Source organism: Dipodomys merriami, unplaced genomic scaffold (genome assembly GCF_024711535.1).
Source record: "Dipodomys merriami isolate MVZ:Mamm:240054 unplaced genomic scaffold, mDipMer1.0.p SCAF_422, whole genome shotgun sequence".
NCBI lineage: Eukaryota > Metazoa > Chordata > Mammalia > Rodentia > Heteromyidae > Dipodomys > Dipodomys merriami.
In genome coordinates this window covers 331,706-347,539 of record NW_027205849.1, presented here as the reverse complement: position 1 = coordinate 347,539, position 15,834 = coordinate 331,706, and positions in this window count along the sequence as shown.

The window sequence follows — 15,834 nt, the reverse complement described above, 5'->3', positions numbered from 1 at the left end:
AAATAGGGAAGAACATGAATAAACCTAAAAATGGATGTAGCAACAAATTGGACATTCTTTGTTTTTTGTTTTTGTTTTTGTTTTTGTTTTTGGTCATGGGGTTTGAACTATGGGCCTGGGTGCTGTCCCTTAGCTCTTCATTTCAAGGCTAGTGCTCTACCACTTGAGCCACAGGGCCACTTCTGGTTTTTGTGAGTGGTTTATTGGAGATAAGAGTCTCACAGCCTTTCCTGCCCAAAGTGGCTTTGAACTGCAATCCTCAGATCTCAGCCTTCTGAGTAGGTAGGATTACAGGCGTGAGCCACTAGTACCCAGCTGGACATTCTTTAATCCTTAAATTTAACCTTTTTTTTTTCCATTTTGACAAATCTGCTTTTTCTTACCTTTGAGAACTTTTTACATGCTATGTTATCTTTTCATTGTTAAAATGCATTATATAATTCTTTTGTACTTTTTATCTGTAATTGCCACAAACTATTATATTCACTCTGTGAATAAAGAAAGTCCATGTTTTATGTACCCAGCACTGTTACATGTGTGGGAAAAGTTATTAGATGTTTAATGGACACATATCCCATCATGAGTGTCTGAACATGGATGGGAAGGCATCTGTCTAAATAGATAAAATTGTACCTTGAAACAACATTTTATTCTATGAGATCATCTGTCTATGACGGTTGCACTCGAGAGCTTCAGAGTAACCTATAGATCCAACTTGTATCAGGTCTATAGGTGACTGAGCATGCATTTGCCATGTCAGCCTTTGCATTCTGTGCTTTTGTTCCATTAACGTCTTACACTTCCAGGTGACTGACCGGGGGGGTTGTGTGAGTGTGTGTTGTGTGTGCGAGTGTGGGTGGTGTGTGGTGTGTGTGGTGTAAGTATGTGTGGTATGAGTGTGAGCGTGTATGGTGTGAGTGGTGTGTGGTGTGTGTGAGTGTGAGTGTTGTGTGTGATTGTGTGTGATGTGATTGTGTGTGTTGTGTGTGTGGTATGATTGAGCGTGTGGTGTGTGTGTGTAGTGTGGTATGAGTGTGAGCATGTGTGGTGTGAGTGGTGTATGTGGTGTGTGGGTGGTGTGATTGTGAGCATGTGTGGTGTGTGTGATTGTGAGTGAGCGTGTGGTATGTGTGGTGTGATTGAGTGTGAGCGTGTAGTGTGTGGTATGTTTGGTGTGTGGTGTGAGCGTGAGTGGTGTGTGTGGTATGACTGAGTGTGTGGTGTGTGTGTGGTATGACAGTGTGAGTGGTGTGAGTGCTGTAGGTGTGGTGTGGGTGGTGTGATTGTGTGTATGGTGTGAGCGTGTATGGTGTGAGTGTGATGGTGTGTGGTGTATGATGTGAGTATGAGCGTGTGTGGTGAGTGGTGTGATTTGAGTGAGCATGTGTGGTGTGAGTGTGAATGTATGTGGTGTGAGTAGTGGGTGGTGTGATTGAGTGTGAGCGTGTGTGGTATTGTGGTGTGAGTGGTATGATTGAGCGTGTGTGGTGTGATTGTGAATGAGCATGTGTGGTGTGAATGGTGTATGGTGTGTGTGTGAGCATGTGTGTGGTGTGATTGAGTGTGAGCGTGTGGTGTGTGTGGTGTGATTGAATGTGCGTGAGAGCATGTGTAGTGTGTGTGGTGTGAGTGTGACCGTGTGTGGTGTGTGTGATTGTGTGTGTGGTGTGAATGTTAGTGTGAGTCATTCCGTCATCCTCCGTGCTGGGTGTGAACGTTGCCTTGTGCTCCCGGCCGCCCTTCCGTGGCTCTGCAGGGAGCGGAGCACGGAGCTTGCAGGTCACCCGCTGCCCTGCAGCGGGGCCGGGGTCGTGGGGCCATGGGGTCAGCGGAGCCAGCGCGGGGCTGAGGGTTGGCAGGCCCAGCCCGGCCTTGGCTCCCACCCTGACTGCGACCAATGCCTGCCATTCCAAGGTCCCCTTGGTCCTGGAGGCAGAGGTCGGAGGCTCTCAGTTGGAGGCAGTCTGGATCAACTTCACCCTCATCTCAGAGTGTCCCGGGGAGGAGGGTGCCTGGCACCGGCAGGGAGGCCTGGTGGGGCCCTGTGCCTGGTGCTGTGCCTGGCAGGGGGTGGGGGTGGGGGTGGGGCTGGGGAGCTGCCCAGCTAGGTGCTGTTCCGCAGGTGGCCGCTGGAGGGCGCTGTCGCCCGGGCCTGCAGAGCTGGCAGAGACTTTGTGCAGCCAGGAGGGGTGTCTGGCCCGGTGGGAGGGAGGCCCAGGTCAGGGGGTGACTGGCCAGCCAGGAGTGGGAAGGCCCACGGGGTGGGGATGGGGTGGCGAGGTGGGAGCAGTGGGGGGGGCATAGTGGGGGGGAGGGCGAGGTGTAGGGGGAGGTTCTGGGTGCAGCATGGGAGTTCTGCCCCCTGCCCCTGATGACTTTCTTCTCTGCACAGCACCTGATTCCTGGCATTTCCTCAAATCATCTTCACAACAGGTAGGAAGTGGGCACCTCTGCAGCCCCGTCTTCTTACACAAGAAGTTAAGTAATTTAGGGGCAGGTAATCACGTGAACTGGCATTGACTTCAGGTCTGCCAGAGTTGGAAAACTTTATCTCTTTGTTCCAAAGGGAATTGGACTGTCTGTCTCCAGAATGTGGCTTTACTCTGTTAAGAAATGGCCCCAGGGCTGGGAAGGTGGCTCAGTGGTAGAGCGCTTGCCTTGCATGCCTGAGGCCCTGGGTTCGATTCCTCAGCATCACATAAGCAAAAATAAAAAAGCCGGAAGTGGCGCTGTGGCTCAAGTGGTAGAACGCTAGCCTTGAGCTGAATAGCTGAGGGACAGTGCCCAGGCCCAGAGTTCACCCCCACGACTGTACCCCCCCAAAAAACAGAAATGGCCCCAATAAAAGCTGCTGTCTTCACTTGAAAGGTAGGGGAATCAGGAGATACTATAGGTGGGGCATAAAAGCCTGTGCAAACATAAAAGATCATCATTCTATTGTTGGTATATATCCTAGTAAGGACATTTTAAATGCAATGCAAACATAACACAGATTCCCTGCTGATGTTTCTAACTTAGTAATTTGTGAGTTCGACTTCTGAGCAGATCTTCATTGAGACACTTGAGTTATAGAGAAATATAACACTTGGCTTTGGAGTTGATCAACTTGGAATATTTTTTTTACATTTTTTTATTGTGAAAATACTGTACAGAGGGGTTACAATTACATGGGCAAGATAATGAGTACATTTCTTATCAAGCATTGTAGTCTCCTCCTTTTCCCCTTCCCATCCCTTCACATCCTCCCCCCCTCCCCCCAATCCTCCCCGCCCTTTCCCCACCGAAGTTGTAAAGTTCGTTTTCGACATAACTTGTACTTCTCATAGTTGCAATGTGTCCACCTGTATCCCTAATCTTATAAATGCGTTAGAAACAATTGCATGAAAGAAAAAAAACATTTGAATACATATCTTAGTGTTCATTTCCCTAACATCACGTTATCTGACCTTTTCTGCTTCACTCAGACATATACTAGATATTGCAAATAAGGGAAACCGTGGGACCTATGTTTCTTTGGGCTTGGCTTACTTCACTTAATATAATTTTCAACTTGGAAATTTTTTTATTTTACTTTCTGAAGACAAGGGCTCACACACATGGAAATGAGAAACTAATTCATAAGTGTACAAGTAAACAGACACAGTTTGTATGCAAGTGTACATAGATGTATTAACTGAAGTATGGTATTTTCAGGGGAGAATTTGGATGGTAAAATTCCTCAGGAAAACAACTCATAGTCCAACGAAAGGAATACCAGGAAACTGGCACTTTAAAGGTATGAGTAGGTCAAGGGGAGAGAGGGTGGATGAATGAAGAGAGGAAGGCAACCATAATACTTAACACGTATTCTGTGAAACCAAGAATTGAGAACAGAGCTGGTTTTGGGAGGGTTGGGAGACAATGATGAAGGGGTGGCATGATCAAGATGCATTGTATTTATAAACTGATGAGTGCCACCACTGATAACAAAACCACAATATAAAAGGGGCAGTGAACACTGGGAGACATTGGCATAGGTGAGAATTACCTGCCTGACCACTGATAGAACCACACAGGCATTTCAATGGGGAAAGCCATTTCCCAGAAATCATCTCAGGGAGACAGTGAATGTTTTGTCTTTAGGGGTTATGCAATATTTGAATGTCATAGAAAGGAAGGATTCGAGGCTTGAGAAGGGGTGGTGGGGGAGGAATATGCCTGGTCCCTTCCTGTGCCGGTGAGGTGCAGAGGGACAGTAGGGTGGTGGTGGAGGCGTGGGGAGAGGAGGCTAGAGGAGGCCTTGAATGTCACATGGAGGACGGGTTTTGTCCTGCAGAAGCAGAGGACTGTCAGGAGCACAGAGGGAAGATTTCCCCGGTGGTGCTGTGGAGGCAGACAGGAACCAGAATACTAATTAGGCATTCATTGCTAATGTGCTCATAGGAGGGGTGGCCAAGAGAAGGATGTGAGAGATGTGGAAAGTCAGTATGAAAGCACAGCTGAGTTACTCAAAGACAAATTTCCAAGTGGGTAATGAGAAGAGGAGAAACTCTCTGACACAAAAATAGAACAAGGTGAAGGAATTTGGTGGGGGCGGGTGGTTAAGAAGGTGCCTATTTTGAGATAACGAACTTGCTTCTGGATGTAATGAGTTTTGATGTGCTGTTAGAATGTGACGTGTAGACGTCCACATATAAAATTGCCAAGTGCAAATATCTGAATTCTGATGGTGTGAAGCCCTGGAGTGCCAACGTGAACCGTGAAACCAAGAGCTTCTGAAAAATTTGGGCCACAAATGCTTTGAGATGTCAAACCTCAACCCGTCACTAAATTATTCACATTTGATTTTGTTCTCATAATGAACAGAGCAAAGAATCCATTTTTTTCTCACAGATTTTTTTTTTGAAGTTGGCAAAAAATAATGGATTTTAAAGAAGTCATCAATGATTACTGAACTTACTTGGTAGATTTTTTTTTCTTTTTGATGAGGAATGACTCACATACTAGAAAGTATAAAATCCAATGGCAAAATGTACACGAGTCCCCCTATACGTACCACTCCCATCAGGAAATGGAATGCTTCCAGCACTCCAAAAAGTGCCTTATAAGTTAAGGTCTCTCCAAGGTGCTACCTTCCAGAATGACCACCACTTTGAGCAGTATCCACAAGTTATTTTTATGCCTTCAGCTCTGTATTGAATCATACAATGATATATCACATACTATATATGATCTTGTATCTGTGATAATATATATCTATCTTTGGTTAAGATGCATTTTTCTAGTATAGTTCATGGAAACAAATCTGGAGACGTGGATGTAATTTACACTGATTGAGGAACGATGCCACCCTAGTACACCAATGCAGACAAAGCCCCTATGCGTGGCCGTTGGCCTGGTGCTCCATATTTGTAGACTTAACACAAACCATTTGCTAAAATGGTCAAATCAATAAAAAGTAGATTTGGTGACTATACTCAGAAATAGACTTAGACTCGAATATTGTCAATAGCTAGCCTGAGAACATGCTCTGTCACCTTCCCATTTTTCTCTTTTGATGTTGTTGAAACATCAAAACTAATGTTGCTCATGAAGTCTTCATTTAGAGCCAGGTTTAGAGGCTATGCCATTGGGATGCCCTGGAACTATCCTGTGACATCTTTCCATGAACATGGCCAAGGAAAGTTGGGGTAAGCCAGCACCATATGGGGGCTGACCCACAGGGTCAGATTTGCTTTTATGATGGAGTGAGACAAGTGTGTTGAGGGACGTGTGGAGGCATTGCAGGATGGCTGTGTCTAGCAGGGGTTGTTCATGGAGATGACTGCACCCTGCATATGTCCACTGTCCAGTTGTTCTCCAGGACAGGTTGAATAAGAGATATATTTCTTTGACGGGTCTTTCCTGTCCGGATTGTGGGTGGGTGTGGTAAGAGTAGGGGTGGAAGGTGGAACTTGGGGTCTTTCCTGTCTGGATTGTGGGTGGGTGTGGTAAGAGTAGGGGTGGAAGGTGGAACTTGTTAGGGGGAGGAGGAGACGCAGAGGCTACCATGGGGTACAGAATTGATGGAGGGATGATGTTCAAGTAGAGACTTCTGGAATCTGGCACTAAAAGATTTATGACCCAAACCTCCCACTCCTTGGTGGAATACTGTTGGCATCTGTGGTATTGGAGGTGGGAGAGTCTTTGTTTCTTAGAGGGAAAATGGCAAAGAAAATCAGGACATTGAAAAGTAACACTGGGAACAAAAAAAAGGAGGTAAAATTGTTCTTGGCAAGAATTCAGAGACCGCCAACTGTATTTATTGAAATGGCATTGAATTAAAAACCGAAAGGAGGAAAATGCATCTTCTTTGGTAGATTTAAAAATCAAAACACAACAACAACCTAGGCCATCCCTTACCAGTAGACAGCAAAAGAAAACAAATGCATGCAAGCTTTTTCTTTTTTATTTTTTTTCCTCTTCTTTCTTCCCTAATTTCCAAAGAGATCTGTGCTGGCTGTAGAGACATGTAAACAGCACCTCCATACCAGGATGGTTCTCAAGCTTTCACCCCATATCTCCTCCATTCTGGGCTCTGTCCCACCCCCTTCTCCTCCACCTGGGCAGAGCCCAGCCAGCACCCCACAGCCCCCCCACCAAATACATGGCATTTGTTTCCAGAACTTGAGCTTTTGCAATGGCAATAAGAGCTCCTCCCTCTCTCTCTCCCTCTCTCCTCCCTCTCCCTTCCTCCCTCCCTCCCTCTCCTCACTTCCCCCCTGTCTTTCTCCCCCTTCCCCCTGAGATTGTGGATGGATGAGAACAATTGGAAATTCTACTTACCCCTCTGGGGCTCACACGATGATAAACCACATTTTTAATTTTTGTGTGTAAGGAATTAGCTACAGATTGGGCAGTAGGCTTTTTGACACATTTCCTGCATCTTTCTGGCATTGGTAAGTTCTTGTTAGAATGCTGGTCCCACCCCTCTCTCTCCACTCACCCCCTCTTTCTCTCTTTTCTCTCTCTCTCTGCACAGGTGTGCAAGCTCAACAATTCCAACACCTTCAAAAACATGTTGAGGGGGGCTTTCATCTCCAAGATGACCTGAAACAACCTTTTGTTTGGCACAGGACATGATTCTACTGATAATAAAGGACTTTCCCTGGCAGGGGCAGGGCTGAGGACTGGGAGGGGTGGGGAGAGGGGCATATCACTTTAAAGGATAATCCTGCTGGATTTTTGTGGGGCTATTCATTTCCTGTGGTTAATTTTCCACATTTCACCTACTGCACAAATGGCCAGGATTTTTCTTTTTCTTCTTTTTCCTGTAAGGTACACACTGTGCTCTTTGTCTAACTTGGGACCCAGGGCTGAGGGTGAGTTGTGGGGCTGGGCTGCCCCCCACAGCTCTCCACAGGAAGCTGGGATCTTGGCACCCAGCAGCTCCATTTCTTTCTGCCTGGATTGCTGCTGTGATTTTTTTTTTTTTTTTAGTTTTTGGCAAACCTTCCCCTCCCCGCCCTCCCACCTCCATGGATTCCAGCAAGCAAAGCTTTTCTTTGTTGTTTTAGGAAAGCCTCAATTTTTCACTTAATCCAGAATTCCACATGGGTGCTGATGGTGTGTGTCATTGACTGGCTCCTCCCCTACTGGCAGAGAGAGGGAGGGAGAGGGAGAGAGAGAACTATATACTGTGTTTATTTGGCTTCTCAGCGAGATGGATGGCAGGTCCAACCCCAGCAAGCTGCAGCCTGTCTCCCGTGGCTCTTTCTGTAGAGTCCAGCCTGGTGAAGCTCTCCCTCAGAAGCCACCCATCCAGGCCACGCCCGCATGTCCCCAGAATATCATGATACTAGTTGAGGAGTCAAAGGCGAGGGTTGACTGAGGTGGCTGGCAGGATATTTTCATCTAAGCTCAACCCGATGAGATGTGAGAAGGGAAAAAGAGCCAATGGAGCCAGGTGGGGACCTGAGATGGCTGTCCTTGTGCTGGTCACAGCTCTGGCACATGAAGTTTAACAGGGGCAGGGATGAGGTCAAGGGGAGGGGCAGATGAATGAAGAGAGGAAGGGTGAGAGAATGTAGCCAGAATACTCCAGAATCCTCAGGAAAATTGAGGGGATGGGTGGGATTGGGATGGAGGAGAATGGTGAGAGGTGACATTAAGATGTACTGGCCTCATAAACTGACATGTTGGGTTGAAATTCCTTTGTCAAAGACTTAAAAAAATAATAAACATAAACAAAATCAAGGTGTCTTGCCTCTCCTGGCAGTGAGCACAGCCAGTGTGAGAGGTGAGCAAGGAGGCTGCTCACAGCCCCCACTTTCTCCTCTCACTCTTCTGTGAGCTCAGGACAGCAGGGCTCCTGTGTAGATGAAGAAATCCTCTGCCCAGAGGCTCCAAGAGCCGAGGTTACTCCATGACATGACCCTCATTGCATAATTTGGTTTTTCTTTTTAAATTGATCATTCATTGATTTATCAGGACAGGTCCACATCCAGCTTTTTGCTGGTTAATTAGAGATAAGAGCCTCATGGATTTTTTCCTACCCATGTCTCTTGTTTTGAAGCACCTTTGTCCTGCCTACCTTCCTTCTTTTTCCCTGGCCCTCTCCAATGAAATACCTTGCTCTTAAAAGACCTGCATAATTAATCACTTAGGGATCAGTCATCTTTATTATGATTATTTTTCTCTAAGAGACTGAAAGTACATATTTTAGGTTCTGTAGATTGTGTTTGCAATGGCTGGATACCCTCCTCATAATGGACAAGTTGCCTTAGCTAATTCCATCAATAGAGGAGTGTGACTGGGTACTAGTTAGACTTCATTTCCAGAGGCTGAAGTAACTACTATTCATTTGTCCCGAGATTACCTTTCAATTTCCTTGAACCATTTACAAACGTAAAAGCCATCCACAACCCTGGACAGAGAAGCACAGTCCATGTGCGGATCCCCGACTTAGACTCTAACAAGAAGTTCCCTCACTGTGACCTTTCCAAGTGCTGGGAAAATGTCCAGAACCCACTTCTTAGAGGGGACAGTGCCACGCATGAAGTATCACACAACGGTGGTCTCCCCCTGGCTCTCTCCAAGGACAGTGGCATCGCATGGTGAGGGTTGGCTTTGCTCAAGATGTTCACTTACAGGGACTCCTCAACGCATCTGGGAGGAGGCAGTTACCTTGGATTTGTGGCCACGCCCGTAGTGTTCTGATTTGGGGATGTCACTCCAAGCCTTTGGGTCTCACTTTTTCTAACCATAAAAGTGGAAAGAATAAAGGCCACGTAAAAGAGTTGGTATGAGACTCAATTATGTAGATGCCCCGTGTGACAATGTTCTTGAAGGGGATGGTGATTACTACATGGTGACCATTTCATAAATGAGGGACTCTGCTCATGTTCCCTTCCAGCCTGCATTGGCAGGGGCGGGGCGGGGGGGGGGAGTCGGGGGGTGGTCAGCCTGAGTTGTGAAATAGCATAATGGGAGCATTGGACATGGTGACATCTCTGATATTTAAAGTTTTTTCCCTGACCTTTTCAGAGGTTGATGTGGAGGCTAGGAAGAGAATTCCTACATTTTTGGTAAAGGAAAACACACACACACACACACACACACAAATTCGTACATTTTTGGTAAAGGAAAAAAGACACACACACACACACACACACACTCTATAGATGTTGTGACATAAGCAACACCTGAACTGATGGTGTAGAAGCAGTACCATGTCCACGGCCAAGTACAGCCAGGTGTCTGGAAGGGAGCTCAGCATGTCCCAGCCATTTCTGCAATGGTGTCTTCAGGCAGACAGCCATCACTGCCTGGATGCCAGGGCCCTTGGGAAGGAACCAGGGCTGCCCCGGGGTCTTGTACTAGTGTTTGCAGGAGAGCGAAGTTCTCGGGGAAACCAGCAGGAGTGGAGGGCTAGGAGTCCAGAGGCACCAGAACAATGCCTTGTAAATATGGCACCCCGTCTCAGTGCAGCCTTGGGAGGCTTCTGGGTATAATTTTTAAATGTACGAATGCAGAGGTCAGTTTGCGTGAAAATTATTCCCACAATGTGAGCAACGTGATCAACAAATGTCTCTTGGTCAGAGTGTTTCTTCCTCTGAATTTTATTTAGCTTACTATTTTATGTAAGATAGGATTTAGGCTTAATTTCTCATGATTTAAAATTTCTTGAAGGCTTTGTAAAAGAAAAAAACTAAAATTCTATGTGTCTGTATACTTAGTGAGTTACTATTGTTTCAACAAATGGCTTGAAATTACAATTATATAGAATCCAATTAAATATATGAACTTAAGGGGTATGTCTGAAAAAGCATCATTGATCTTTCAAATTCTTGTAATGCTACAAATTATGTAGGTAGAGTGGGGTAGTTGAAATTGTAATGTACACCTTTAGCTATCCTTAGATTAATATGAAACTGATTAACTGATATATAATTTCTGGATATATAAGCAAATTCTAAGTCAGAAAACAATGCCACTATTAGTTACTACTTGAATGACTCTACCTCTTTTATTTCTATAGAAATGACTAGACTTGGGAAAGGTGTACAAAGGTCATTAAGTCACACAATAGTTGTGCTCATTTTTCTACTTGGAAATTTGCTAAAGTGATGCAAAATATATGCAGAAAAAATTAACCAGGTTATTATTTGCTTCCTGCTTTCTAGTGTTCTCTTCTGTCTGGAAAGTCCCAAGTAGCTTATTTTACTGATGGAAGAAATTGATTTAAAAAAATAAATTTTACAAATTTTTGAGGCAATGCTATGTATAATGAATTTGGAGAAGAATAAATATATATATACAAGATAAATATTACTTATTTGCTTCTTTGGGACATTGTTACTAGTTACTTTTGCCAGTCCTGGGTCTTGAACTTTGGGCCTAGGCACTGTCCCTGAGCTCCTTTTACTCAAGGCTAGCACTCTACCACTTGAGCCACAGTGCCACTTCGGTTTTTTCTACAATTAATTGGAGATAAGAGTCTCATGTATTTTTATGCCCAGGCTGGCTTCAAACTGTGATCCTGAGATCTCAGCTTCATGAGTAGCTAGGATGACAGGCGTGAGCCACTAGCACCCAGTGGCTATTGTTACTATTTATTAGGATGGTAAATTTAATTAAAGCTATCTATGTATCTATCTATCTATCTTCACACATATGTAGATATAGTATATGTATATGTACACCTATACCTACATATAAATATTGTTTAATTTTATATGCTAATAAAGTCAAAAGTTTATGATCTATTTTCATAGGTTTGTATTTTCATATTTAAATACATATATAGGTGTATTAAGATTAATTTGAAGCATTAAGAAATTAAAAACATAATAAAAGACTAGTTATACAGCATTCCACCATACCAGGCATAACTGACCAGAGCCGATTTAAAGTGTGTAAGAGGATTGTGGAGTTGCATGCAAATGAGGTATCATTGCCTATGAGGGTGGGCACCATTGAAGAGGCGGGGGTCTGGAGCCAATCCCCTGGGGATTGGTTGGTCCTCTTGAACACTACAAGGCTTGTGTCCTCCTCAACTCCTTCATGCTAATTAACTGGTTTGCAAGCATCTTGCTGTGGCTCACCTGAGCCAAGAGGCTTGTAATTAGTTGAAGTGGTTCTGTGCAGAGGAAGCCTCGCTGTTGGCTTCTGGGGCTGGAGGGATATTGTATTTTCTTACAGTCTGAGTGATAGCAACAGAAATCTGGCTTGGCTCTCTTGGATGGATGATGAATAGGCATTAATTCGTTCTTTCTTGGGGATCTTCAGTGTGTACAATGTGTGTTTTGATGGATCAGGGATTGGATAAGTAGTTCAGAGGCAAGAAAGAGCTAGCATTGCATAACAAATCTTGGAGGGAATCTTAGACAACTTTCCTAATTTACTTTCGAAGTTATTGAGGCACAGAGAGCTGAAGTTATTATTTGTTCATTAATTTAGTATTTATTGTGTGCCAGTACTGGGGCTTGAATTCAGCATGGGAGCTCTGTCACTTGGGCTTTTGTTTGGTCTGCTTTTTTTTTTAATTTTTAAAAATTTTTTGTGAACATACTGTACAGAGGGGTTACAATTACATGGGCAAGATAATGAGTACATTGCTTATCCAGCATTGCAGCCTCCTCCTTTGTTTACTCTTCACATACCTTCACAGCCTCCCCCTCCCCGCCCTCCTACCCAATCCTCCCCTCCACACACACCAACGTTGTAAAGCTCGTTTTCGACATGACAACTGGTACTTCTCATTGTTGCAACAGGTCCACCTGTATCCTTAAAATAAAATAGTAGCAAAGAAGAAGGGTTGTCCAGAGGGACTCCTGCCTCTAACTCTGGTCAGATAGGAAACCATGAAATGTGAGTGGTGATGCAAAGGATGCTGTAAAGTATCTTTAAGGCTTTAGTCACCTCCATGTCAGCCCTCTGGCATTCTCCATCTTCACTTCTCCTTTACCCATCACAGGAAGGTCTTGCTTTGATGTTGAAAGACCATCAGCACATACTTCATTTTTTTTAATCTCTTTCCTTACATTTCAATGTTGACCTCTGGACCCATGAACATGTTCTTTTTTCCTTTTTCTTTTTTCTGTTGCTTTCAGTGGGAAATTTTGTAGGAAATTATCTTGTTTTTGTAGTAAATGTTTCACAGATTGTTTTCCCTGTGTTGCCCCAGCTTCCCCTGAAGTCCTAGGTTCATCTGATCTTTCTGCCTCAGCTTGCCAAATGCTGGGACTACAGACATGCACCACCATGCCCACTCACCTTTCCTTTTTTCTTTAAATCACCTTTCAATCTCTAGATTCCTATTTTCTTCTTCCCATATTCTAGTAAAAAATGTTTCAGATAAAGTAAAGGGGAATATCAGGAGTGACCTTGTGTCTACATATTGAGCTCAGCCTGACGATAACCTTTCAAGAAGGGACCATGAGATTATGCTCAAATTAAAGAGAGTAATGTTTAGAGAAAATAACAGTATGTTATAGCTCTTGTAGAGTTTCTTCATTGTTCAGTTGAAGGGTTAGTGGAGAATACCGCCATGTTGGCTGTCTTTGGGGGAGGTGAGAATTGGGGCAGTGGCAGAGCCACACATTTAGTAGAAGCTAGTCCAGAGCTTTATGGCAACCACACTTGGGGCCTGTGGTTTCTGAGCCTCTGTTTTAGATGCTTGAATGCAAGAGTTAAAAATAAAAAGCATTTTCCAGAACAGGATTCTTTCCTATGGGTCATTACAGCTGTCCTGTTGCCAGTGAGAGTAGGGTTTCAGATGAGCTTTCTTTTGTCAGGAATTGGGGAAAGGGGCCGAGCATGGTGGCACATACCTATAATCCTACGTAGGCACTTGGCAGGAAGAGACTGAGAGGAGCCAAGGAGAGCCTAAGGGATGTTCACAAGACGCCATCTCAATAATAAAAAGCTAGGACCAATGGTATACACCCGACATCCCAGATAGGAGAAAATTGTGAAGAGGAGAACTGCCATCCCATCCAGCCATTACTCAGGAATCCACAGAGTCTCCATTCAGAAAATAGCAAAAGGGAAAAGAGCTGGGACATGGAGTCCCAGCCTTGGGACACAAGAGCACAAAACCACTCCTGTAAAGCCAAAATTCTGTGCAGCTTCACACACTGACCTTAGAGATCCAAGAACTGGCCAGGCAACTCTCAGAGAAGGAGGCCAAAGACCATACAGGACAGTCAGAAGCCTTGTCTAATCAAAACATAATTCTGGCATTTTTAAGCTCAAACAGTAATTACCCATTCACCTCTGCTTACAGCATCAGGGACCTTCTCTGTCCTCTGTCCCAAACATTTCCAAATATCTCCCACCATCAACTCCACAGGTCAGATGTGTGTTGCTGTCACAAAGTATCTGACACAGACAACTGAAAACAGGAAAGGTTATTTTGCCTGGCTATTTCAGTCCATCATGGTGGGAAGGATTTAACAGAGGGGAACAGCTCAAATTGTGGAACTCACAAAGGTAGGGGGGAGTGAAAGGGACCTGTGTGTCCCTGCTTTCTCCTGTTTTCATTTTTCTTTCACTCAGATTCATAGTCTATATACACATTCAGGACAGGTCTCCATCCTTTTCTGAACTAATGCTCTCTTGAGATGCTCTTAGACACAAATAGAGATACGATTTGTAAAACACATGGGTATGTCTCCACTCTTCTATTTGACAGTGAACAGCAACTACAGCTATCACAGGCATGGTCACTCGCACCTGTAATTCTACTCAGGAGGTGCAGATTTCGACATCTGTGATTGAAGACAAGCTGGGCATAAAGATTATGGGACTTCATCTCTATTGATTAAAAGCCTATGTATAAACAAGAGGATGGCTGTGCAGACTGCTTGAGACAACTCTCCCATTGTGTGAGGCTTTGCTCTGGAACAACCTTCTAGCATCGAAAGCCCTAATATCATGATCCAAATGAAACCTTTCCTGCTTGGTTGATATCAGATATTTTGTCACAGCCATAAGTGGGTAACTAAGTGGGTACCTTAGATGCTGCCTTTATCTTCTTTCTGCTAGGACCCATGTCCTCGTGAGAAGTACCAAGTCAGTTCGGAGCTTTATCTAGGATAGTAGACAATGTTTTGCCGTGGCCTAACACTCCTGTGGACTCTTAAGCCATACTGGTGTACTGAAGAATTCCAAGAAAACACGAGTCATGCCTTCCAGAGCCTGACTGACCCAGGAAAGTTCAAGTCCAGCCACACAGGCCCTGAGACCTACATTCAGGTGATCACAAGTTCCGGGCACACAGATATGCCCTGTATCTGAATGTTGATAATGTCTCACCAGACAATCTAGGTATTCCAGCCCAAGGTGTCCCTGGAATGTTTATTTGGGATGAGAATCATGAGGCCATAGCAGTGGCTGATACAAGGAGTCCAGCTGTAGCTCACAACATGCCTGTCCCAGAAGCCGGGTGAGGCAGAAATTCCTCAAAGAGACTGCGTTTCACAGAAAGCTCTTCTCAGGAATAATGGCAGATTATTCTCTGTGGCTGCCATCACAACGGGACGCAGCCTTCTCCCTGTGATGGGTGACACCCAGTGTCACCCAGGTCAGTGCCAACCTTAGCTGACACCAGAGTGGGGGATGGCACAGTATCCCCATGATGTGCTGGCCCTCATTAGCCCCACTCATGGGAGACTTAACCACCCCACCTCATGGGTCAGTGATGCTCATGACAAATCTTACATCTTCATGGTCACTAATGCCCACAGCGCAGTCCCTGCCCCACTCACCATGTCCTCCAGCATGGATGAGCATCAGGTCACACAGGGTTCTGCTGACTGTACTCCTAGAAGTCCTCTGTCAGGAAAGTTTTCTAAGCTGGGCCAGGAAAGAGCAGAAGTAAATCTCGTCCTGGATGCCCAGAGCAACATCTCTGAGATTCATCAAGGTGCTAGGCAGCTGGGGAGGGAATGGCTACCTTTCACATGGCTGGAACAATTGTGAGTCTTTCCTCTCCCATCACAGCTCTACCTCTGAAGTCTCCCATCTCACCTCGGAGTCAGAGAGCCTTCATTAAAGGTACATTTTTTTTTGTGGCGACCAACCAGGCCTTGCAGCTAGAATAGATGCTGCCTAGGATTTGTGAGGAGGCCTTTACTATTCAAGACAGATAGTCAAATATTGAGCATATGGTATAAAAGATAAAAAATGTGAAAATAACACACAGTGAGATCAAAGGAGGATATTCTTAGTGGAGGAATACAAACTGTCAATGTCTGTATGCCTTATAAAATCATATAAAATATTTATTAAAATAAACTCCAGAAAATGGAAAAAAGAGATTGTTATTATTGTTTTTTTTTGTTTTATTTTGTCTTGTTTCTCACTTCATAT